This window comes from Tachyglossus aculeatus, chromosome X2, assembly GCF_015852505.1.
Source record: "Tachyglossus aculeatus isolate mTacAcu1 chromosome X2, mTacAcu1.pri, whole genome shotgun sequence".
Classification (NCBI taxonomy): Eukaryota; Metazoa; Chordata; class Mammalia; order Monotremata; family Tachyglossidae; genus Tachyglossus; species Tachyglossus aculeatus.
In genome coordinates this window covers 1,846,088-1,870,634 of record NC_052100.1, presented here as the reverse complement: position 1 = coordinate 1,870,634, position 24,547 = coordinate 1,846,088, and the positions used below count along the sequence as shown (strand labels likewise).

The window sequence follows — 24,547 nt, the reverse complement described above, 5'->3', positions numbered from 1 at the left end:
AGACAGGGTACTAAGCATGTGGGAGAGCACAATAGAATGAGCAGATACAATCCCTGACCTCAATGACCTTACGATCTACTGTGTGCAGAGCACTGGACTGAGCTGAAGCAGTTTACCAACATAAGGATGAAGGTGAGCACAATACAGTTAGCAGACACGATCCCTGGCCTCAAGAAGTTTGTAATCTAGTGGGCGCAAGCACTGGACTAAGCTCCTGGGAAAGTACAATAGTTAGCGGAGGTGACCCTGGCCCTGGGTTTCTGAATGTTGCCTCTGGGGAAGGAAGGAGGGGAGGTGACCTGGGCTTTGCAGATACAGAGACAGAGGCGCTCAATAAATACGATTGATGATGATGATGATAACTGTGGGGGACAGGGACTCTGTCTGAGCTGGTAGATTTGCAACTACCCCAGAGCTCAGCACAGTCCTTGGCACGGAGCAAGTGCGTAACACACGCTGAAACGAACTAACTAGGGCTTAACACGGTTCGGGGCATCGAGGAGCCGTAGCAGTTAATAATAATATAATAATGATGGCATTTATTAAGCGCTTACCATGTGCAAAGCACTGATGTCTCCGTGCCAGGGCTGTTTCCTAAACCCGGTGGGGGCCGCAAATTCTAGCATGGCTCTGCCCAGAAACCACACCTAAGGGGATCCAACAGCTATGACCCAGGTCTGGAGGGAACGTCTTTGCAGCCAAAGATCTTAGCCAGGGCCCCGTGGACCCACTTTGTCCTCCCTTGAAGGAGAAGCTGAAATTCTGCTTCTGGGACACTTCTGTCCTAAGACGGGATCTCTGACTCCAGGAGGAGAACTGGTCTGCTTTCGGGATCTCCAAATTCAATACTTCGCCCGGCCAAGAGCTAGTCTCCTGGCTTGACTTCTCCTGGGAGAGGAGGGGAGGGAATCGTTCGCTTCGGTGCCGGCCTGTTTTTCAGATCATCCCCGCCGAGAAAAATCTCCCTCCCAGGGCCGGACGGTGGAAGGGTCAGTCCAGGGTGCTAGTCTCTCCCTCCCCAGGCTGGTGAGCGACGGCCATAACCCAGACTGAGCCCCCTCCTTCCCCTCCCTATCCCCCCCGCCTTACCTCCTTCCTCTCCCACAGCACCTGTATATATGTATATATATTTGCATGTATTTATTACTCTATTTATTTTATTTGTACATGTTTATTTTATTTTGTTAATATGTTTTGTTTTGTTCTCTGTCTCCCCTTTCTAGACTGTGAGCCCGCTGTTGGGTAGGGACCGCCTCTATATGTTGCCAACTTGTACTTCCCAAGCGCTTAGTACAGTGCTCTGCACACAGTAAGCGCTCAATAAATACGATGGAATGAATGAATGAATGCAGAGGCTCCAGCAGAGGGCAGAGGCGAATCACAAATGACTTCCAGGCAGAGGATTTCCTGCCCAAACCAAAGACCTTCCTCGATGAAAAAACGTGCGAGAGAGTCCTTGTCATTTATCTCCGCTGTGCCCCTGAGCCAACTGACCACAACGAGAAGGAAAACTCACTATGGCTTCTGCTGTGGGCCACACAAGAGTCCAAGCCAGCTCCTGCTTGAAAACTCAAGGGTCTGAAGACCCCGGTGCTCACAGGAGCCAAGGGGCCGGTGGACCGGGTGGGAACCCTGCTCGAGCAGTGGCTGCCAAATCCTCCCTCGGGGAAAAGGGCCAGTTTGGGAGCGGATGAGGTAGACTCTCAGCCAGAACTGCCCCCCCCCAGTCTCAGGAAGGCTCAGGCTGAAGAAATACGGCCCTACTGGGGCCCGGCCCCGGAAATGCCAATAGGGTCACGTGAACCACTGGGGCTCTGGGGGCCCAAGAGCGCTGCTCGAGGGCTGGGGGATGCCTCAGACCTCGCTCACCAATGCATTACGGGAAGGCTGTGGCAGTTGGGCGGGGAAGTCCAGGCTGGAGCAGGGAGGGTTATCGCTGTGGTTACTGGTCTGCTGAATTTGGCCTGTCATTTCTCCCTGGGGCCGTCTGTCCTTCCCTCCTGTGATAGAGAGCTCCTCAAAGGACAGGAACCACGGCGGATGACACGTCCAAGGAGTTTTCCCAGTGCTCAGAGTTCAGTGCTCCACATGTTCTAAATACTTACTGCCCACGTGCACCTGACTCTGCGGGAGCTCCAAATCTCCGGCACATGTGTGATTCTTTTTCACATATGCACCTGTCCCCAGGAGAGCCCTAGGGGGCTCCAAGGCTCCTGCACATGCATGATTCGTTTCCACACATGTGCCTACCACCGGGAGAGACCTAGTGAGCACCGAGACACCTGCACATGCATGATTCATCTTCACTGCCCCTCGCCCTCTTTGCTAGGGGAGCCCCAAGATGGGTGCCCACAGGTCAGTCCCAGCCGAGTCTAGAGAGGGCTATAAAAGAGAAGATAGCTCTTAGGATGATTCTCAGTTGACCTCTCTCGCAACAATTCCCATAATCCTTAGTTTTCCTCTAGGTTATTGGGCAAAGAAGTCACAGGACTCTGAAAAAAATTAAGGTCATAGGGCCCGAGGGCAGCCAGGATTAAGGCAACCGGCCACAGGAAGGAAGCACCAGATCTCACCCAGCTCTGGGAAGACAAGGACAGTATCAAAACAGAAGGGCAACAAGGGGTAAATTAGTGTTTCACGTTACAAGGCGACACTGCTGACAGTTAAACCCACCTGCTGGCATGCATGCACTTCGACCCCACCGGGGGACAGGTGCGTGTACACACATACATACACACACACACCCCATCCCCATCTCTTATTGAGGAAGAGGTGGTTGGAATGAGACCATCAGGGCCACTCCTTGACCATCCCCCGACTGAGAATCCATCCATCCTGGCAGTTTGCCTCTGACAGCAGCAACAGGGATCTTGACAGTCACCTGACTCCAGCCTTTCCAGTCTCCAATCAATCACATTTAAGCACCTGCCTTGCACCAAGCACTGTACTAAGCGCTTGGGAGAGTATGAGGGAGGTAGGATACACGATCCCTGGCCTCGAGGAGCTCACGGTTTGGTGCCGAGTCGGGAGGACGGGACGGACTTACAGAAGAAGTGTTTCAGCAGCCCAATATGGAAATGGCCAGGCCCAGCTGGTCGGTCGTGTGGGCACTACAGCGGAGGCAGGGGAAGGTTGCTTGGGCAGCAGTTGGGTGGGGGGGGGGGGGCATACAATTTAGGCAGAAATCAAATTAATCTGGGGAAGGCTAAGGGGAGGCAGGATTTCAGAAGGCCTGGAGCACCACTCCCTGCGACAACCCTGGAGTTCTGGGGTCCATGGATGTGGTTTGAGGCCCGGGGTTGCCTTCTCTCACCCTCCACCCACCATGATCTTCTGGGTAGGTTGTGGCAACTGGGCGGGGCAGCTCAGGCTGAGGGGTTATCGTTGTGGTTTCTGCTCTGCCGAATTTAGCCTGTTATTTGGAAGAAGGATTTCAGAGGCGCTCTGACAACTGGGGGAGTCATGGTCTCATCCCCTCCATGTTGTAGTAGAAGCATTTTACTAAGTGCTCACTGTGTGCAGAGCACTGTACTAAGTGCCGGAAAATACAGTTTCTTTCCCCTCCCACCTTGCCTGCTGATCTACCACAACCCAACCTTCGCTCCTTTAACACCAACCTACTCACTGTGCTTCCATCTCATCTCCAACCCCTCACCCACATCCTCTCTCTGGCCTGAAACTCCTTCCTCCTTTATATACAACAGACACCGCCTGCCTCCCCAGCTTCAAAGCCTTCCCAAAATCACGACATGCCTACCCAGACTGGCTCCGACTTCCCATGGTAACACAGGGTGCTGCGGAGGCCTTGGGGGCTCCCTCCCATCAAAACTTCAACCCTCTTGTGAAACACCTGTGATTTGTTCCCAGCCTTGGCATATCCGGGTCATCTCCCATAGCCACCCGAGTTCCTGGGAAATGCAGTTCCTGGGAGGGGAGGAGGCACGGGAGAGAAGGGGGAATGGGATATAGGAGAGCAGGGAAAAATAAGAACCAATAGAACCCCAAGCCCACCCTCAATAAGGCCATCTATCCAACCTGGTTAAAGACATTGCTTGAGAGTTCTTTTTTTTTTTCCTTCTCTTTTATTATATTTGTTAAGCACTTATTATGTGCCAGGCACTGAACTAATCACTGGGGTACCTACAAGATAATCGGGTTGGACACAGTCCATGTCCCACATAGGGCTTACGATCCTAGTTCTCATTTTACAGATGAGGTAACTGAGGTGCAGAGAAGTGAAGTGACTTACCCAAGGTTACACAGCAAATGGTGGAGCTGGGATTAGAACTCAGGTCCTCTGAGTTCTTCTCTTGTAATAATAATAATAATGGCATTTATTAAGTGCTTACTATGTGCAAAGCACTGGGGAAGTTACAAGGTTATCAGGTTGTCCCACGGGGAGCTCACAGTCTTAATCCCCATTTTCCAGATGAGGTAACTGAGGCACAGAGAAGTTAAGTGACTTGCCCAAAGTCACACAGCTGACAATTGGCAGAGCCAGGATTTGAACCCATGACCTCTGACTCCAAAGCCCGAGCTCTTTCCACTGAGCCATGCTGCTTCTCTGCTTCTCTTGTACTTTTCTTCTGCTTCTCCTGTACTCTCTCAAGTACTTAGGACAGTACTCTACACACCATAATTGCTCGAGAAATACGATTGATTGATTGATTGGTGACAATCAACAAGTTTGGGGCAACAAACATGTCTGTTGACCTTTCCCAAGCACTCAGTCTGGTGCAATGTCCCAGTCCTCCCCTCCGATTCAAGCTTCCCAGCCATCAAAGCCAACCACAGTCCCGCCCTCTCCCGCAGGGCTGGTGTGAAGATTAACTAATAAAATGATTTTAGAGCACTTTCCAAAATATGAAGTGCCACGTTAATGTTCAATAATAAATGAGAAGCAAACCCACGAGCCAGTCTTGGCCCAGTTGCTCCTTCAGGTCGGATCAGAGGTAAGCAGGGTAGATGAGAAAGGAGTTCAATGGCAAACCTGGGGAAGAGGCTCGCTACTCTGTAGAGTGGAGGCTGTGGGGCCTCTCCGGGGAGCCCTGGCTGGCCAGGTGGAAGCCACTCGCCAAGAAACCACCACCACGGTGGTCCAAACACTTGCCATGTTCCACCTCAATGACTGCTTCGGCCTCCCCCGCTGGCCTCCCTGCCTCTAGTCTCTACACACTCCAGTCCAGACTTCACTCTGCTGCCTGCGTCATTTTGCTACAACTTCGTTCTGTACACGTCTCCCCTCTGCACAAGAACCTCTGGTTACCCATCCCTCCCCCCGCCTCAAGCAGAAAAGCCTCATCATTGACTTTAAGCCCCACAGGGGACAGGGACTGTGTCCACCTTGATCTGCTTTTATCCACCCCAGCGCTTAGTATAGTGCCTGGCACATAGTAAGCACTTAAACACCATTATTATTATAAGGTACTCATCGGCTCTCCCCACAACACTGCCTAGTCCCCTCTCTCCCTACAACCAAGCCTGCAAATTTTACTCCCCTAATAGCAACCTACTCACTGCAACTGCCAGTTACTCCCTCCTCTTTGGCACCTTCAAAGCCCTAAGGAAAAACAAACACATCTCCACCAGGAAGCCTTCCCTGATTAATCTTTCATCTCCCCGCCCTACTTCCCTCCCTACAGTGTCACCTTCGTACTTTTCAAAATTTGGTACCTGTTAAGTTCTTAAAATGTGTCAAACACTATTTTAAGTGTTGGGGCAAATACAAGTTTATCACGTTGAACACACTCCCTGTACTACATGTAGTTCACAGTGTATGTTGGAGGGAGGATTTAATCCCCATTTTACAGATGAGGTAACTGGCCCAGAGAAGTCACTTTTGTCCAAGGTCTCACAGTAAACAGCAGACAGAACTAGAACCCAGGTCATCTGAGTCCCAGGCCTGTGCTCTTTCCACTTGCTGCTTCCTGTGGCCTAGTCCATATCCTCTCAGCATTTATGCACAGAGCCTTATAACTGCCACCCCCCGTGCCAATTTATTTTAGTGTTTGTGTTCCCAGCTGGATTATAAGATCCTTAAGGGCAAGAATGGGGTTTACTAGCTCTACTGTACTCTCCCAAGCCCTGATCAGTACTCTGTGCAGGGTGAGTGTTCCTAAATACCATTGATTGATGGACTCTGTGCAGGGAAGAGCCCCCAAGGAATGAGAAAACGGGTCCTCCAGGCAGAGGCAGGAGAAAGATGGGACGTTGAGCCTTATGGAAGAGAAGTCCCAGCGGATTTAGAGGCCACGGGGTAATGTCCCCTTGGGCAAAAATAAAATGGCTACATAATTCTGGAGACTTGGGCCTGTGGGGCTTCCAGCCAACTGCCTTCCCTCCGGCCACACTCCTTACTGGGCTCCTCGGCTCAGCTCTCAATCTATCGGATTTACTGAGCGGTTTACTGTGCGCAGGGCCCTCTGCTAAGCACCTGGGAGAGTACACTATAAAAATAAACAGACATATCCCCTGCCCACAACAAGGTAGTCAGAGGTCATGGGTTCTAATCCCGGCTCCGCCACTTAACGGCTGTGTGACTTTGGGCAAGTCACTTCACTTCTCTGGGCCTCAGTTCCCTCATCTGTAAAATGGGGATGAAGACTGTGAGCCCCACGTGGGACAACCCGATTACCTTGTATCCCCCCAGCACTTAGAACAGTGCCTTGCACATAGTAAGCGCTTAACAAATACCATCATTGTTATTATTATTAATACATAAGTGCGATGGGGTGCTGAATAAAGGGTGCAAATTCAAGTGCAAAGGTGACACAGAAGGGAGTGGGAGGAGAGGAAATGAGGGCTTAATCGGGGAAGGCCCCTTGGAGGAGCTATGCCTTCACTAAGGCTTTGAAGGTGTGGAGAATGATTGTCAGATATGGAGGAGTGCATTCTAGGCCAGAGGCAGGACGTGGGTGAGAGGTTGGCGGTGAGAGAGACGAGAGCAGGGGAGGGGAAGCCAGTATGGGGAACGAGTCTTCAAACCCTAGGACTTTTCTTCTTCCCCCCCTGGAGCCGGAGGCCAGGGATGGCATACACCAGGCTGGATCCAAGTGAGCCCTGGAATACTGGGAAAGCTGAGGCGCTTTGCTTCCTGACAGCGTGCCTGGGATGGGGAAGAACACTGAGGCTGTTCCCTTGTCAAAGCCTTCTCCTCCCTCTTCTCTCAATTCTTGTGTCTTAAGTGCTCCCTACTGCCCGTGGCTCATCTCAAATTTCTCTCTTCTGCACTCCAAGACCCTTGGGGAGCAGGATTCGGGTCTGAATTTGTAGAATTTTTTTTTAAGCACCCCTGTGCTCAGTACACTGCTCAGCACAAAGCATGAGCTCAAAAAATGCCACTATTTTTCTCTTCCTCCCAAAGGCAATATACGGAAACTCCCCAACTCTGACCTCTGTCAGCCTTTCTCCTAGTGCCACCATAGGTCCTTGATCCTGTTTCAGTTTTTTGGGACTTTTTTACAGTATCTGTTAAGCACTTACTATATACCAGGCACTGTACTAAGCACTGGGGTAGATACAGGATAATCAGGTTGGACACAGTCCCCGTCCCAGATAGGGCTCAGAGTCTTAATTCCTATTTTAGAGGGGAGGAAGCTGAGGCCCAGAGAAGTCAAGTGACTTTCCCAAGGTCACAAAGCAAACAAGGGGTGGTGCCGGGATTAGAACCCAGGCCCGCTGACTCTGAGGCCTGGGCTTTATCCACTAGGCCAGGCTGCTTCCTGTCTCTTAAGATGCTCAGGATCCCAGCAGCCTCCATGGGTCCCTCCTCAGCAGCGATGCCTGATAAAGACCGGCTGGGCAGTTCTGGCCCAATCCCCACTGTCAATCGATGAGTTTCCCCCAAAGCAGGCTCCAGAGGGACGGACGAGGAGAGCCGGCCCTCCAAAATAGTAATTCAGGGAGGGAGGTTTTATGGTAACATCAGGGTTCGGGACCTCTTTCCATCCGGCTGGCCTAAAAATAAGCCGTTCAGACGGGAGCTGAGAGAGCAGGACTCCGGGGAGTCTGGTGGTAGGGGGCCGGGGGCTGGACGGGCCTGTGCCCCATTGAGAAAGCAGAGGGCATCCAGGGAAGGAGGCCCACTCGGATTTCACACCCCATCCCCGCCCGGCAGGAGGTGGGAGACGGCCGAGGATGTCACAGGCCTCATCTGCCCCTTCCCTGGGTTGGAGGCCTCGCTCACTCCCCCTGCCTGGCTAGGACTCCTCCTTGGGGAGAGGGCTGGGGCTCCACTTCATTTGGAAACACTGTCCGGGTGACTCAAACGTTGTTTACAGATCTCCGTGGCAACGTCCCTCTCCTCCCGGGCCGGCCGGGCTGGCCGTCGGCAGCAGGGGTGGTTTCGCTTCCGGCCGAGGGGCACGTGGCCCCGCCGACAGGAACTTTCTTCAGCCGCCGTGGCTTCCGCGCCCAACCAGGAAGGCCTGGGCTTCCCCGAGTCAGGGCGGACCCAGATCGCCGCTCCAGAACCAGCCCGGCCGCTCTTCCGGGCCTTTTCCACCCGGTCTCCGGGCAATCACCAGTCCTTCCTTGCTGATCTCAAATCCCTGTTGGTCACTCGTACCCCTCCCAACCTCAGCCCTCAGCCCGGTGGAAACACCGGGGGTTGGGCTGGTAGGGAGTGGTCCACAGCTCAGCCTCCTTCCCTTCTTAGGCCCTCTAGATCTGTGGGCGTGACAATGACGGCGTACACAAGGTTTCGCGGAAATCCAGCAAACTCCAGCACCAAGAGACAGACCAGAGACGCGCTCAACCGCAGCTCGGCTGTAGCCCAGATGTGAAGTCTAAAGGGGGAGCCCAACCCTACAGACCACCCAGTCCTCCGAGATCTCCCGCTCCCCCACAGACCCAGAAGTGTGGGAGGGCAACTCCTGGGAAAAAAGGAAACCGGGGTGCTGAGTCCCTAGATCTGGGTGACACCCCGGCCCCAGGGGGATGAGCCAAAGGCGACGGCGGCAGGCTGGGTTCGGTGGGAAGTCCAACTCGAAGCCGGCCACTTGGGCTGGCGGCTGCCCGTGGGGTGTGGCGGCTGCTGCCTGCCTGATAGGATGGACCCAAAGGAGGCTTTTCACCACTTCTTCCTTGCGGTTTCCAACGCAGGAAACGGACGTCACCGGCGATGAACCTCGGAGTAACGGCACAGGCTGAGGCGGATGCAGAGAGCGGCCAACGAGGCAGCTCGCCCAGCGCCCAAGCTGAGTCAGTCCCGGGGGCCCCAGGGGTCCGGGGAGTCCCTGCTGCCTGGTGGCTCCAGAAACATGGCTCTGGGGCGCATTTTGGAGGAGTCCTGGCAGGGTGGGCTCAGTTGCGATAACTTCAAAGAGAAGCAGCGTGGCTTAGGGGAAAAAGCCATGGGGCTGGGAGTCAGGGCCTGGCTTCAAATCCCAGCTCTGCCTCTTGACTCCTGTACGGCCTTGGGCAAGTCACTTCACTGGGCCTCAGTTTCCCTACGTGCAAAATGGGGATTCAATACCTGTTCTCCTTGGGGCTTAGACTGTGAGCCCCAAGTGGGACCTGATGATCTTGTATCTGCACCGGCACTTAGTACAGTGCTTGGCACAGAGTAAGCGCTTAACGAATAACACAGTTATTATTATTCAAACCCGGAGGCTTGAAACGAGGCCTTCGGGGATGCTAGAAGAATTATAGGCCTCTCTCATCCCTATTCAACAACGGTAAAAATAACAATAATGCATGGTTAGTGTTTACAATACGCCAAGCACCGTGTTAGCGTAGACAGAATTAACAGACTGGACACAGTTCCCACCCTACATGGTGCTCAAAGTTCTGCTGGTGGGTGGGGAGAACCAGTATTTAATCCCAATCTTACAGATGAGAAGCAAGCCCAGAGAAGTTACGTAATTTGTCCAAGGTCACCCAGCAGGCCAGAAATGGAGCCAGAATTAGAACCCAAGTCTCCTGACTTCCAAGCCTGTGTTCTTTCCACACTTGAGGAAGTAGGAAGATTACCCTCACATTCTCTCTCACAGGGAGGGGTGCGCTGAACTTTTCCAAGACCTCCCCCTGTCACCAACCCCCTCACAGATCAATCTGGATTAATTCACCTATCCTGCCCAGGCTTTTAACGCTCTGAATGTTTCTCTTGAATAATTAGGTGGGGCCTAGTTTGGCCAGTTTCCTACTACTGGCTCGCAGCCGGTCGGTGCCCTGTTTGGTCCAGATTCGGGACCGGGGACCTTTCTGTTTTCGTCAGTGCCCACCCCCACAACCCCGTCAAATCTCGTGGCTCGAAAGTAGCGCCCGTGAACATGGGGACTAGGGAGGAAAACGATGGCTCTGTAGCAAATGGGGGTGAGGGGTAAAAACACACCCAAAGCGGCCTTGGCCAGATTTCTGCAGAATTTCTGCAGAATGGCATGTGCGATCCCCAGAGGGACGTCAGTGGCCTCACGCCATATGAATTCATCTCACCCGATGGCTACTCCCTGCCAGCTCCACAGAAACCAACGGCACGGGCTTACTGGCTGCTGGGAGGAAAGTGGCTGCTGTAGTTCCTCTTCACCACAGCATCACCACATCACCATAAACATAAACCGGCGGCCCCTTGGGGCCAGTGGACTTGGTGAGACACAAGCCCGCGTTAGCCCTGTCCATGCTTACAGATTTCCGCCACTTGCCATCTTGGCCTTGGTCACCCTGGACAACAGCAGCGCGCTGCTCCTTCTGACTGACTCTTGAACCAAACTTAAGTTCCTTCCCAATCTTGCTGGCCCCGGTCACCCATTTTGCAGCCCTATTTCTAACTCTCACGTCGGCTGGAGCTGCAGAGGGCATCCAGGGTGGAGTTTACATTTGCCTTTTGCTCCCCTTCTTGGTGGGTTCAGCTTCCCATTGGCTTTCTCCAGCAGCTGTTGCCCCCTTGGCTCCTACGGTCCTGCCCTGATTTGAAACTGAGAGCTCAGAGTCCAGTGTTCGGAAGGCAGAGGCCAAGTGGTGGTTCTTTTCTCCCCAGATCATCATCATCATCATTCGTATTTATTGAGCGCTTACTATGTGCACAGCACTGTACTAAGCGCTTGGGAAGTACAAATTGGCAACATATAGAGACAGTCCCTACCCAACAGTGGGCTCACAGTCTAAAAGAGTGGGCTCACAGTCTAAAAGATGTGTTTATTTGCTCGGGCTCTTCCAACAGGGCTCCCAACTCCCCCTCACATCCAAACGGAGAGCCACAGGGGAAGGCCTTAGCTATGGGCCTGCGAGTCCAAAGGACCTGTGGCTCAGTGGAAAGAGCATGGGCTTCGGAGTCAGAGGTCATGGGTTTGAATCCCGGCTCTGCCACATGTCTGCTGTGCGACCTTGGGCAAGTCACTTAACTTCTCGGAGCCTCAGTTACCTCATCTGTAAGATGGGGATGATGACTGTGAGCCCCACGCGGGACAACCTGATCACCTTTTATCCCCCCAGCGCTTAGAACAGTGCTTTGCACATAGTAAGCACTTAACAAATGCCATTATTATTATTATTATTATTATTAATCCTGGCTCCTCCACTTGTCGGCTGTGTAATCTTGGGCAAGTCACTTCACTCCTCTGGGCCTCAGTTACCTCACCTATAAAATGGGGGTTAAGATTGTGAACCTCATATGGCACCTCCTCCAGGAGGCCTTCCCAGACTGAGCCCCTTCCTTCCTCTCCCCCTCGTCCCCCTCTCCATCCCCCGCATCTTACCTCCTTCCCTTCCCCACAGCACCTGTATATATGTATATATGTTTGTACATATTTATTACTCTATTTATTTTACTTGTACATATCTATTCTATTTATTTCATTTTGTTAGTATGTTTGGTTTTGTTCTCTGTCTCCCCCTTTTAGACTGTGAGCCCACTGTTGGGTAGGGACTGTCTCTATATGTTGCCAATCTGTACTTCCCAAGTGCTTAGTACAGTGCTCTGCACATAGTAAGCGCTCAATAAATACGATTGATTGATGATATGGCACGTGGACTGTTTCCAACCTGATTAGCTTCACTTCTCTGGGCCTCAGTTCCCTCATCCGTAAAATGGGGATTGAGACTGTGTCCAACCTGAATTACTTGTATCCACCCCAGCACTTAGTATAGTGCCTAACATATAGTAAGCACTTAAATACCACAATTATTATTATCACCCCAGCACTTAGTAGTAATAATAATAATAATAATAACGGCATTTATTAAGCACTTACTATGTGCAAAGCACTGTTCTAAGCGCTGGGTACATCACCTGGGGCACAGTAAAGGCTTAACAAATGCCATTAAAAAAAAAAAAGCAGCACCAGAGCAGGCCAGGGTTGTCCGCTCATTTCCTCGCTCTCTGCAGCGAGCTGTGGGGAATGACCCTGGGCCCGATGACCTGGGATCTGAAGGCGGAGGGAGCCCAGGGGGAGGGGGCGGGGGATGCCAGGCTGGCCAACTCTGAGCTGCCCACTCCTTTCCCCTCTCTGCCACCAGACTGAGCCAGAGAAAAACCCTGATTCTCTCCCCCAGCAAAGGCCTGTAATCATTAACTACGAGTCGATAGTCACATAACATTTCAGCTCCCCCAGACTCAGAATTAACCCAAAGGAGAGGAAGGGGCTATCCAGCCCATCCCTGCTCCAACAACAGCAGCACTGCCCTGAGCCCCCAGGAGTCAGCGAGATGAGCCCTCTGGGGCAGGAGGGAAGATGAGGCTCCCCCTCCCCCTGGCCGCTGGGCCACGGAGGCTCCCACAGCCGAAATTCTTGCTAGGTGACGCTGTCATGGAGTGGGCTCCGCCTTCAGAGGCCACGAGGCCAATTCCTCCCTCCCGACCCATGAACCCGGGTAGGGGCAGGCTGTGTGAGGTTTCCCGTAGGACTCGGAATGGCATCGGAAGGGGGTGGGAGAATTCCACTCCTCCCCGCCTTGGGGCAGCTGGGATCCAGGGCCGGCCCTGCCCGGGGCCACCAGGAGAGCTGGGCTGGACAGATAAGAGCCCTGTCTTTCCCCCAAGAGTTCCTCGGAGGCTGGTCGAGATCCACTCTCCTTCTCCCTCATGGAATGGGATAGCCATCCCTGGCCTCTGTCCCCAGCAAACAAATCCGCTGCAGCTCAGAAAAGCGACCTTTGTCCCCGCCCCGGCTTTGGACGCGGAAAAACGGCCACCTGTTAGGCTCAGGTGAAGGAAGAAGCGTGAGGTGCAGAGCTGGAAAAGTAACATCCTTTTTTCTGTTCTCACGGAAGTCACCCAGCCTCCTAACATGAGAATCCAAAGGCAAATCTAAATTCCCACAGTACTCAGGAGCAAGGATGGGGCTCCATGGCTCAGTTGGGTCTGGACGGACGGGGGTGGGGATTGTAGGGGAAGAGGCTGACCAGGGGCGGGGAGGACTGGGGCAGAGCGCCCAAGGTGGGTCAGGAGCTTTCCTGCTGGGCCAAGGAGTCGAGTTTCACATGGGAGCCCGGCCCTACCCTCCGACATAGCTGGGTCACAGGGCAGGAAGTTAGTCACAGAACCAGAGATGGGGAAAAAATAAAACCATTATGTCATCCACTCCACCCACTCCTGCCAGCCCAGAACAGTGCCCAACTACTTAATTGTACTTTTTGGCTCTCCCACTTCTGTCCTCTTAATCCATCTCATGCTATCAAATAGATGTACCCTCCTTCAGTCTAACCGACTCCGTTACCCTGCTTGCCTTGCCCTAGTGGATAGAGTAAGGGCTTGGGAGTTTCACCTTCGCTCTGCCATTTGTCTGCTGTGTGCCCTGGAGCAATTTACTTAAATTCTCTGGGCTGCGGTTACCTCATCTGTAAAATGGGGATTAAGACTGTGAGCCCCACGTGGGAGAGGAACTGTCTACTGAAACACGTTAGTACAGTGCCTGGCACACAGTACGCGCTCAACAAATACCATGTCAAAAAAAGGGCTGTATGGGTTTACTAAGCACTTCTAGGTGTTGTGCCAAGATCCAAGGTACCCAAGTGTGACAATCCCCACCGCGGACCCTAAGTGCTCAGAGGCAGGAAGGGTGAGGACTCGGTTATCCCCATTTCACAGGTGAGGAAGCTGAGGCCCGGAGAGGTTTGGCAGCCCAACCAGCAGGCCGCCGGCAGAGCTGGGATTTAATCCTGGGTCTCCCGATGACCAGGTATGAGCTCATTCCACGCTGCTTCCACTAGTTCTCTTCCTTTCCGCTCCTCAGTGCCAAGAACCTCAGACAGGCGCTCAAAGGACAGCACGCCTCTCCTTAACTGTCACTTTGTAAGCGATACGGATTTGCTTCTTTTAATCTCTCTTCGGTCACTCCCTCAGACCTCCAGTTGTTGCTGTTCCTCTTCAGTTTCCTCCTACACCGAATTTGAACCAGTTGCGGTGGTGGGGGGGAGGGGGGGTGGTTGCCAACTACACAGAGTAATGGACCAACCAAATCCAGATCCTCTTCTAGAACTGCCCGGTAACATACTCCTGAAAACATGCCAAGAGCTCAGGACTGAGTGGGGAGGGGAGAGGCGAGAAGAGGGAGAGGAGGAAAGGAGATGGGGAGGGAGCCGACTTCAAGTCTTATAACCGGGGGTCTCATCATCAAGCGAAATGGAAACAAGGGCTGATCAGCTCTGCCTAAGCCGGGTCTACCCAGGGCAAGCACCACCCCACTGTGCTGCCATGTCCAGAGGCCGGAACCTGACTTCTCGGGGGTTTGCAGCCTTGGTTTCTCCTGGAACATTCCTGATCGGCATCCCTGATCCTGATGGAAAATTACGGCCCAGGAGGGTACTCCACCCAGGTACTGCTGAAACAACTGGAGTTTCCTGCTTCCACAGATTCCCCCCCTGCTTGGGATCCCAAACCAGTGCTTTTCCACCCCTCCTTCATAGAGGTTAATGTGTGACCTTGGGCAAATTGCCTAACTTCTCTGGGCTTCAGTTGCCTCATTTGTAAAACAGGGATGAAATACGTGCTCTCCCTCCCCCTAACCCAGAGCCTCATGTGGGATGGAGATTGCGCCTGATCTGATTGCATGGAATCTGCCACACCCAGTGTTTAGCACAGAATAAGGGCTTAACAACTACCACTATTATTATTACTACTTTTTAATAGTATAAGCTCTTGGTGAGCAGGGAATGTGTCAGTTATTTTGTGCTGTACTCTCCCAAGTGCTTAGTGCAGTGCCCTGCACACAGTAAGCACTCAATAAATACAATTGACTCATTATATGTCAAGCACTGTTTTAAGCGCCGGGGTAAATACAAGCTTATCAGGATGGACACAGTCCCTGGCCCACGTGGGGCTCAGAGTCTCAGTTGGAGGGAGGAGGAGTTCAAAGAGGCACAGAGAAGTAAAGTAACTTACCCCAGGTCACACAGCAAGCAACTGGCCCAAATGGAATTAGAACCCAGGTCCCCTGGCGCCCAGGCCTGTGTTTTTTCCAGTAGGCCATGCTGCTTCCCAATAAAAATTATCACTCGTAGTAATAATAATAATTATTATTATAAACTAAACAGCCTCTGAGAGTTGCACTTGTACCAAAGGAGATTAATTTCCAAAGAAAGAACGGATTGGGGATGGTGCTCCCTCATTCATTCATTCAATCGTATTTATTTAGTGCTTACTGTGTGCGGAGCACTGTACTAAGCGCTTGGGAAGTACAAGTTGGCAACATAAGTACGTAAGTACAAGCCCTCACACACCACGTGGTCAGGCAGCTAATGAAACATGCCCCTGTTGGCAGCTCTGTTTCAGGGACTCTCCAGGATCCCCCCGCCCGGAGGCTCTGGGAAGCTGGGGGCACCTCCGACGTCTGCCATTCCTACAAGGCTGCTAACCGGCTGTCGGGTTGACTGGAGGCAAAATGCCCATCTGTTCGTCAAGTGCCCTGGGATCCCTCAGGATGGCAACGCATCATTAATCCCCACTGCCAGAAGGAAGAAGATCCCCTGAGCTATTGGGCTGGTTTCCTCTCGGCTGCAGGCTCATTGTGGGCAGGAAACGTGCCTACCAACTCCCAAATGCTCAGTACAGTGCTCTGCACACAGTAAGCCCTCAAGAAACACGATTGACTGATGTCTTCCCTCTAGACTGTAAGCTCGTTGTGAGCGGGGAGTGTGTCTGTTATATTATGTTCTCCCAAGCAGCAGGTCTCCCCACCCTCTAACATGCCTAGTTCTGGTTCTAGAGGTGGCCCAACATACAGACCACCACGGCACACAAGTCCAAAGCTCCTGGGGGTTGACCCTACACCAAGAGCCTAGAACAAACGCTACTGGAAGAGGATGTTAGCCCCCAGGCCGTGGACTACAATGGCACCTCTGTTTCTCCTCATTACAGGCCATGCTTGCTCAACACTGTGTGGCTCCTGGGGACTCCGGTCTCGACAGAGTTTAGTGAAGGGGACTCTGACTGCCTTCCCCCTTCGACTGCGGCCAAAACCAAGACTGAGGTACCGCTGGCGAGATACCCCTCGTAGTCAATCCCAGCCTGCGTCTGGCAGGGTTCGGCCTCCTGGCTATGGCAGCCTTCAGCAGCAAGGAAGTCCCATGGGCTGGAGGGGAGGAGGGACATCCCCGGATTCACCCTCTCTCAGTCAGCTGATATAGCTGGTGAGGGAAAGCACAGTGAGCTGTGATTCCAAGAACCACAACACCTCTCAGCCTCTTCATATTGAGCACTGAATTGGGGCAGACTGGTGGCCCCTTTGGTGTCAGGCCAGCGCTTTGCCCACTGCCACAGGTCTGGGTTTCCCCACTCCCTGGGGCCACTGCTTAGGAGGGAAGGGCTCTGGGAGTGTGGAGGGAAGAGGGAAAGGGCAGACCAGGCCTCCTCAGCCTATGGCCTGGCTGGGCCCGGGGACTGTGTACCCCTGCAGGTCACAGACACTACAGAGCTCGGGAAGGGGTTTTTTGCTCTCTTCAGTAATGAAGATGAGAATCACGGTTCCCTAAAAATAATGCCAAGCACTGGGTTAGTTAGATACAAGACAAGTGGCTCGAACACACTGCCTGTACCTCATGGGCCTCACAGTCCAAAGGGGGAGAGAAAATGGATATTTCATCCTCATTTATGCAGAAACTGAGGCAAAAAGACAAACAGAGTGACTTACCCAAGGTCACCCAGCAAGAAACTGGCAGAGCAGGGCCTGGAACCCCAGTTGCCTGAATCCCAGGCCTGAGTTCTTTCCACTCGGCCTCACTGCTTCCCCCGATCTTCCTCCCGACATGGTACACACAAACACACGCATGTACAGACACCCCCATGTACACATACATGCCTAAGAAGCCTACCCTTTAATAATAATAATAATTGTGGTATTTGTTGAGCACTTGTTATGTGCCAAGCACCGTTCTAAGCACCAAGGTAGATACAAGATAATCATGTTGGACACAGTCCCTGTCCCACATGGGGCTCAGAACCATAATCCCCATTTTACAGATGAGGGAACTGAGGCACAGAGAGGGGAAGTGACTTGGCCAGAGTCACACAGCAGACGGGTGGCGGAGCTGGAATTCAAACCCAAGTCCTTCTGAGTCCCAGGCCCATGCTCTTTACACTAGGCCACGCTGCTTCTCACTGCTTAAGAGAGCTTTAGTCTCAGTCTTCCTCCAGAGGAAATGGAATCAGACTGGGATCGCGGCCTGGTTTCCCTTTGGTGCCTGGCCCGAGGCCCCCCATTCCCTTTCTCTGTCACCTCCATCTTTTCCCCGAGGGCCTCCCACTGAAGGCTAAAGACGGCTGACTTGGGGACTTGCTTCGGGAGCCCGGGTGGCCAGCTGACATTAAGGAAGCGGGGAAGCAGCAGGAAGGTTTTCTTCTAGAGGGGGGTGGGAATAGCAAATGAGTTGGCCCAAATCTGCCCACGAAGCCAGCCCGTGGACCAGGAGCGAAAAACCAAAAATCCAGCTATGGCTGAGTCAGAAGGACTGGGGAAAGAGGGGGCCTTGTCCCTCCTCCTCCTCCTCCTCCCCCACCTTCCTAATAATAACAGTGGGATTTGTTTAGCACTCAACTAGTTGCCAAGCACTAGGGTAGAGACAACGTGATCAGGTCGGACACGGTCTCTGCCCAACCTGCAGCTCCCGGTCTAAGGAGGAGGGAGAACAGGGTTTGAATCCCCACTTTTCCGATGAGGAAACTGAGACTCTGAGAAGTTAAGTGACGTGCCCATTGTCCACAGCAGGGCAAGTGGTGGAGACCAAACTAAAATCCAGGTCCTCTGACTCCCAGGCTCAGATTTTTTCTGCGAGGCAATGTGACTGCTACGGAATGGGAACAAGAGAGGGTAAAGTTGGGATAGGATTGGGGGGGGGGGGGGGGGGACAAGGGAGTAAATGGGAAAGGGACGGAAAGGCAATTTAGTGTCTGATTCCCTGGCTAGACTGTAGGCTCCTTGAGAGCAAGGACTGTGTCTAATTACACTGGACTCTTCCAAGTGCTCTTCACCCAGGAGGTGCTCAATAGATACTACTGATTGACTGGTTGAAGAGAAGAGGGAGATAGGGGCGGGGGTAATGAGAGGGCATGGGAAGGTCAAAGGCAAGAAAAGAAGATGAAGAAGAGCAAGGAGACAGAGACACTCCCACTCAGAACACTGCTTTAACACATGGGTCAGCATAGTAAGCGCTTTTCCTCTCCTCCTCTCCATCCCCACCACCCCCGGCCCTACCTCCTTCCCCTCCCCATAGCACCTGTATATATGTTTGTACAGATTTATTACTCTATTTTACTTGTACATACTTACTATTTTATTTTGTTAATGATGTGCATTTAGCTTTAATTCTATTTGTGCTGACGACTTGACACCTGTCCACGTTTTGTTTTGCTGTCTGTCTCCACCTTCTAGACTGTAAGCCCGTTGTTGAGTAGGGACTGCCTCTCTATGTTGCCAACTTGTACTTCCCAAGTGCTTAGTACAGTGCTCTGCACACAGTAAGCGCTCAATAAATATGACTGAATGAATAATATCATCATCATCATCACTCCACCCTGTCATTCTCCAGCTCTGTCTCCCACAAAGGGACACCTGGGGTTCCTTCCAAGCCAATCAAGGCCAGACTGGGTCCTTCAATCAATTGTATTTATTGAGCACTTATGTGCAGAGCACTGTACTAAGCAGTCATTCTGATGGGGAAAAATTTGGGTTTTTTTTTTTTAAATGGTACTTGTAAGCACTTTCTACGTACCAAACACTGTTCAAAGCACTGGATCTTGTCTTTTGCTGTCAAGTTAATTAGGCTGGACACGGTTCCTGTCCCGCATGGGGCTCACAGTTTAAGTAGGGGGGAGACCACATATTTAATCCCCATTTTACAACTGAGGAAACTGAGGCACAGAGAAGTTAAGTGCCTTACCCAAGGTCACACAGAAAGCAATTGGTGAGCAGGGATTAGAACTAAGGTGCCATGACTTCCAGGACCATGCACTTTCCACTAGGCCACACTGCTCCTTAAGAGCTGCCAGCCAATAGCCTACTGGGACGAGCCCAGGCATCAGGGGATCAGGGTGGCCTCCAGCGAGTCACTAAATTTCTCTGGGCCTCTCTTTCCTTATCCGTAAAATGGTCCTGTCCTTCCTCCAGCTTAGACTGTGAGCCCCATGTGGGACAGAGACTGTGTCCAATCTGCTTATATTGCATCAACCCCAGCGCTTAGTATGGTGTTTGGCACACAGTGAGGCTTGACAGACCACCACAATTATTACTATTCGTGAAGTGTTTACGGTGCCACCAGGGGAAACATACAGGGCACAAATAGAAGGGCAAGTGCAGACCAGAGGGGCTTCAAGGGGGGGCCGAGAGGTGAGGAGGCAAAGCTTGACACTGCCCTGTCTGGCCCACCTCATCAGCCACCGGGGAACTGGAACCAGGGGCGGGTCCCAAACCCTCCTCCCTGAGCGTGCCCAAATGGCCAGACTGGAAGAATGCTCTGGGCTCAGGGGGTGGGAGGGGCCGGGGGTCGGGGGACTGTGTATGTGTGTGTTCGTGTGTGTGCGCACATGTGCACACACGCTTGCCAATGGGCCACTAACTGGGGAGGGCAAGGAGGCCAAGAGGAGGGGAAAGGTGGGAGGAGCTGGAAGAGGAAGGCATGGCATGCTACTACCCGCCCATGCTCACCCCTCCCCGCCCCCCATCTCCGGCCAGCACTCAAGGTGCCTAGGAGACCCCACTCCCATCCACTTCCTCAACTGGTTGGGAAGCCACAGATGCCTCTTCACCCAGCAGCTCCTCCCTCCTCTCCCACTCCCGGCAAACATGGGGACCTGCCAAGGGCGGTTGTCAGAAGCCACCCCAGCACCTCCTTACAGCATTAGTGATGCTCGGGGCCCCACGGAAGTACTCGGCAGAGGCCCTTGATCAGCCCGCTGCAGGGAGCTTCAAAAGAGACACTGCCTGGCCCTCTGGGACAGGAACTTTGTCAGCGAGCCGGCATCCAGGGAACACAGCCGAGCTGCCTCCTGAGGATTCTGCACCTCCCGCCTGAGAACCCAAAAATCTCCTACTGAGGCTGAAGCAGAGCCAGCATGCCAAGAGTCTGGTTCTCCCCCAGATCCATTTGGGGGGTGGGGGGGGGGGGGAGGAACCTCAAAGGTTCCTGAGTCCTCCTTCCTCGTGTTCCCACAGAGCACTGCTCTCTGAGGCGACTACAATCGTCTATTTTGTCATAAATGAAAAGCACGCTGCTTAAGAGAAGCAGCGTGGCTCAGTGGAAAGAGCACGGGCTTTGGAGTCAGAGGTCATGGGTTCAGATCCCGGCTCCGCCAACTGTCAGCTGTGTGACTTTGGGCAAGTCACTTCTCTGGGCCTCAGTTACCTCATCTGTAAAATGGGGATTAAGACTGTGAGCCCCCCGTGGGACAACCTGATCAGCTTGTAACCTCCCCAGCGCTTAGAACAGTGCTTTGCACATAGTAAGCGCTTAATAAATGTCATTAAAAAAATAAAGGTTCAACAAACAGCGCTTCTTGTTGGGCAAAGTCCAACCTCCCTGGGCTATAAGACCAGACCCAAAACTCCAGTGAGAGAAGGGTTAAGCCCCACAACTCCAGAAAGGGCAGTTCAGCTCCCCACCTCCTCCCAGCTTCTAAACAAACACAAACAACTCCTGCCAAATTCACTCTGCAAATGTGGAGGAAAAACTCAGTCCTCCGTCCACATTCCAAGTTCAGGTGGGACGGAACGAACGGGAATACCAGAGGCGCCTCGCCCCACACAGGTGCAAGTGGTGGCAACGGGCCAGGGCCGGACTCGGTGGAAAGGGCAGGGGTGACCCTAATGGGCCCCAGTGGCAAGCAAGAAGCTGGAATTCTGCAAGGACGAAAGGAATCTGAGGAGGGAGGAGACCTGGAGGGACTGAAGAAATTCATTTGGGGGATCAGGAATGTTATAGTCCCTGCAAAGGGAGGGCGGGTGGTCCTAGCCCATCGGACCATCCGGTACACCCCGCCCGGCATCATGGACCGGCCCCACCACGGACCCAGTCGAGGGTGGGGGTCAGGACCCAGAGGGAGATAGGGGCCACCAGCCTGCACAACCCACATGAGATGGTCAACAGCAAGAAAGGCAAAAGTGGGAAACGAAATAAATCAGTTCACGGCAAAAACCAGCAACCTCAAGGACCCTGGGCCTTGCTGGAGAGAGGATGGATTCAATGGGCCACTGCTCTGCTCATGTCCAAGCCATCCCATGACAACCCACACCAACGTCCTATCACCTTCTCTCTTCTCAAACACTTACGGGGAAGACAGAGTGGAAAGTGGGAAGGAGGGGGAGCAGGAATCAGGGAGGAGGAGGAAGAATGTTACCAAAAAAACCTGTGGGACAGGGAGGTTGGGAGGGCAAAGGACAGGGAGAAGGCCCTTGAAACAGTCACAACTTGCACAAAACGGTTACTCCATGAGGACCTTGGGGCCCCTCGCCTTTCTTCTGTCATGGGGGCCAGAGGGCTCTAATTCTTTCCAAGTTGAACAGTCCCCAGGATAGAGGAGTTGGGTTGCGGGGAGAGGGGTGTTATGAACACAAAAATGGATCAGGTCACTCTTTAGGGGCAAAGGGGCCTTGCCCAGATTCTCCAACAGAAATAGTTTAGCTCCCCATTTCAGTAAAGCGGGGTGGGGAATTGGGGATAGGGATGATGGTGAGGGGCTCGATTGGGATATTAGTGGCATATGGAATGACTGGGGAGGAGGGAGGCATGGGGGAGGAAAGGAGGGGCTAGTGGAGAATTGACAACACAGTTATCACAGGAAATGTATAAAAAGTAATAAGATTACTCACGAATTTCTTGGACTTGGGTCATCCCTCCCCACGTTGGGGAGGGAGGGGGAATACTATTTTCCCTAGGGGAGAAGGGGATGTTATGAGTGGGGTTTACCCCTCTTCTAACCGCTTTTAGGGACAAAGGGAAGAGGCTCTTAGAGGGAAAATAACCACAGGTAACTGAACAACATCTCAGGGGTTGGTCCTGGAAATTACTCTTGCAGATGAATGGCAAACTCGGGGGGAGCAGGGGAACATTATTTCCAAGAGTAAGGAGGCGGGATATTTAAACCAGGTGGGGTGCGGGAGTCATCAACAAGTCAGGAAATATTCCCGAGGGGAAAGATTATCGGGTGACACCGGGCGGAGGGCCCGGCGGGGCAGATTTCAAGGAAGGCTGGCGGTGAAGAGGAAAGGATCGACCAAAGGAAGGAAGGAATTTGGGGTGGGGGGCAAGGAGGGGTTGGGGGGAGGAAGATCCCCAAAGGGGTGGGTGGGGGGGAAGGAGCTTGAAGCAGGTGATGGAGAAGAAAGGATGTTGGGGAGGATGAAAGAGGCTGCTAGAGAAGCCATATGGGAAAAGGTCAGTAAGGGGGCACGAATTAGGGAAAGGGGATTGGGGTTGGGCAGGAAGGAGGGGGCGAGAGATGAAGAAAAGGGGGAGGTTCCAGGACTGATGAGCAGAAGATGGGGGGCTAAGGGAGGAGGACAGAGATAAAGAGGGGACTCTAGAGCTGAAGAGGGGAAGACGCGGGGGCTAACAGGATAGGAGAGAGATAGAGAAAGGGGAGTTTCCAGGGTCGGAGAGGGGAAAATACTGGGGGGAAAGGAGAGAGTTGAAGAAAACTGGGGTGCCAGGGGTGCAGAGGGGAAGATGGGGGGGCCTTAGGAAAAAGGAGATGAAGAAAAGGGAGTTCCGGGGGGGGGAAAAGGGGGAAGGCGGGGAGGTCTTAAGACTGTGAGCCCACTGTTGGGAAGGGACCGTCTCTATATGTTGCCAACTTGTACTTCCCAAGCGCTTAGTACAGTGCTCTGCACACAGTGAGCGCTCAATACATACGATTGAATGAATGAATCAATTAAGAAGGAGGAGATGAAGAAAGGGGGGTTTCCAGAGTTGAAGAGGGGAAGGCGGGGGAGATCTTAGGAAGGAGGAGATGAAGAAAGGCGGGTTCCAGGGCTGAAGAGGGGAAGATGTGGGGGGACTTAGGAAGGAAGAGGTGAATTACGGGGGGTTCCAGGGTTGAAGAGGGGAAGATGTGGGGGGGACTTAGGAAGGAGGTGGTGAATTAAGGGGGTTCCAGGGTTGAAGAGGAGAAGGGGGGGCCCTTAGGAAGGAGGAGATGAAGAAAGGGGGGTTCCAGGGTTGAAGAGGGGAAGATGGGGGGGCCTTAGGAAGGAGGAGATGAAGAAAGGGGGGTAGATGGGGGGGGCCTTAGGAAAGAGGAGATGAAGAAAGGGGGCTCCAGGGTTGAAGAGGGGAAGATGGGGGGGCCTTCGGAAGGAGGAGATGAAGAAAGGGAGGTTCCAGGGTTGAAGAGGGGAAGATGGGGAGGCCTTAGGAGGGAAGAGATGAAGAAAGGGGGGTCCAGGGTTGAAGAGGGGAAGATGGGGAGGCCTTAGGAGGGAAGAGATGAAGAAAGGGGGGTCCAGGGTTGAAGAGGGGAAGATGGGGGGGGGGCCTTAGAAAGGAGGAGATGAAGAAAGGGGGTTTCCAGGGTTTTAGAAGGGAAGGTGAGGGTGTAAGGTGGGGAGAGAGATAAAGAAAGGGTGCGGGGGAGGGTTCGGGGCTGAAGATGAGGGGCTGTTATGGACGAAGCACCGGGCGGAAGGGCTTGAGGGGGCGGGGGCTGAAGAGACGGTTGGGGCGGGGGCAGGAAGGGAGGTGGGGGGGGGGGGGACACACTCACGAATTTCTTGGACTTGCTGCCGTCGCCGGCCGCGGAGGGCGGCTCCTCCGGGTTCCGGCCCTTCTTCTTGTCCCGGCCTCCGCGGCCCGGGCCCGACCCCGGCCCCGGCCCCGGCCCCGCGGCGGGCGGCTCCATGAGTGCGGCCCCCGGACCCTCACACCGGGCGACAGAGCGAGCGCGCGCGCGTCCGTCCCCCTCAGCCCGCCCTACTGCCCGCGCGCGCGCGCCGCCTCGGCCCACACCTCATTAGCATGCAGGGCTGCGCGCGCCTCATGAATATGTAGCGCCTCCGCCCCCCCCAGGCCCCGCCCCACTTCCGCCCCCCGCTCGGCCCGAACCAATAGCGCGAGGGAGCCCGCTACCTGCCTGGGCGGGCCCAACCATTCGCGGGGAGCTCCCGGGGGGGGGGCGGGCGGGAGAATG

The 24,547-nt window shown here is 53.5% G+C and overlaps 1 protein-coding gene across 1 annotated transcript in view; it reads right to left on the bottom strand.

Annotated features, from left to right (window-relative positions):
- Nucleotides 1–24,210, bottom strand: part of DIAPH1 (diaphanous related formin 1) — a 70,165-nt gene extending 45,955 nt beyond the window's left edge. The window contains exon 1 of the mRNA XM_038770856.1: nt 24,125–24,210. The gene's annotated coding sequence lies outside the window, so the exon portion shown is untranslated. The remainder of the gene's footprint in view (nt 1–24,124) is intronic.
- Nucleotides 24,211–24,547: the final 337 nt, after the last annotated feature.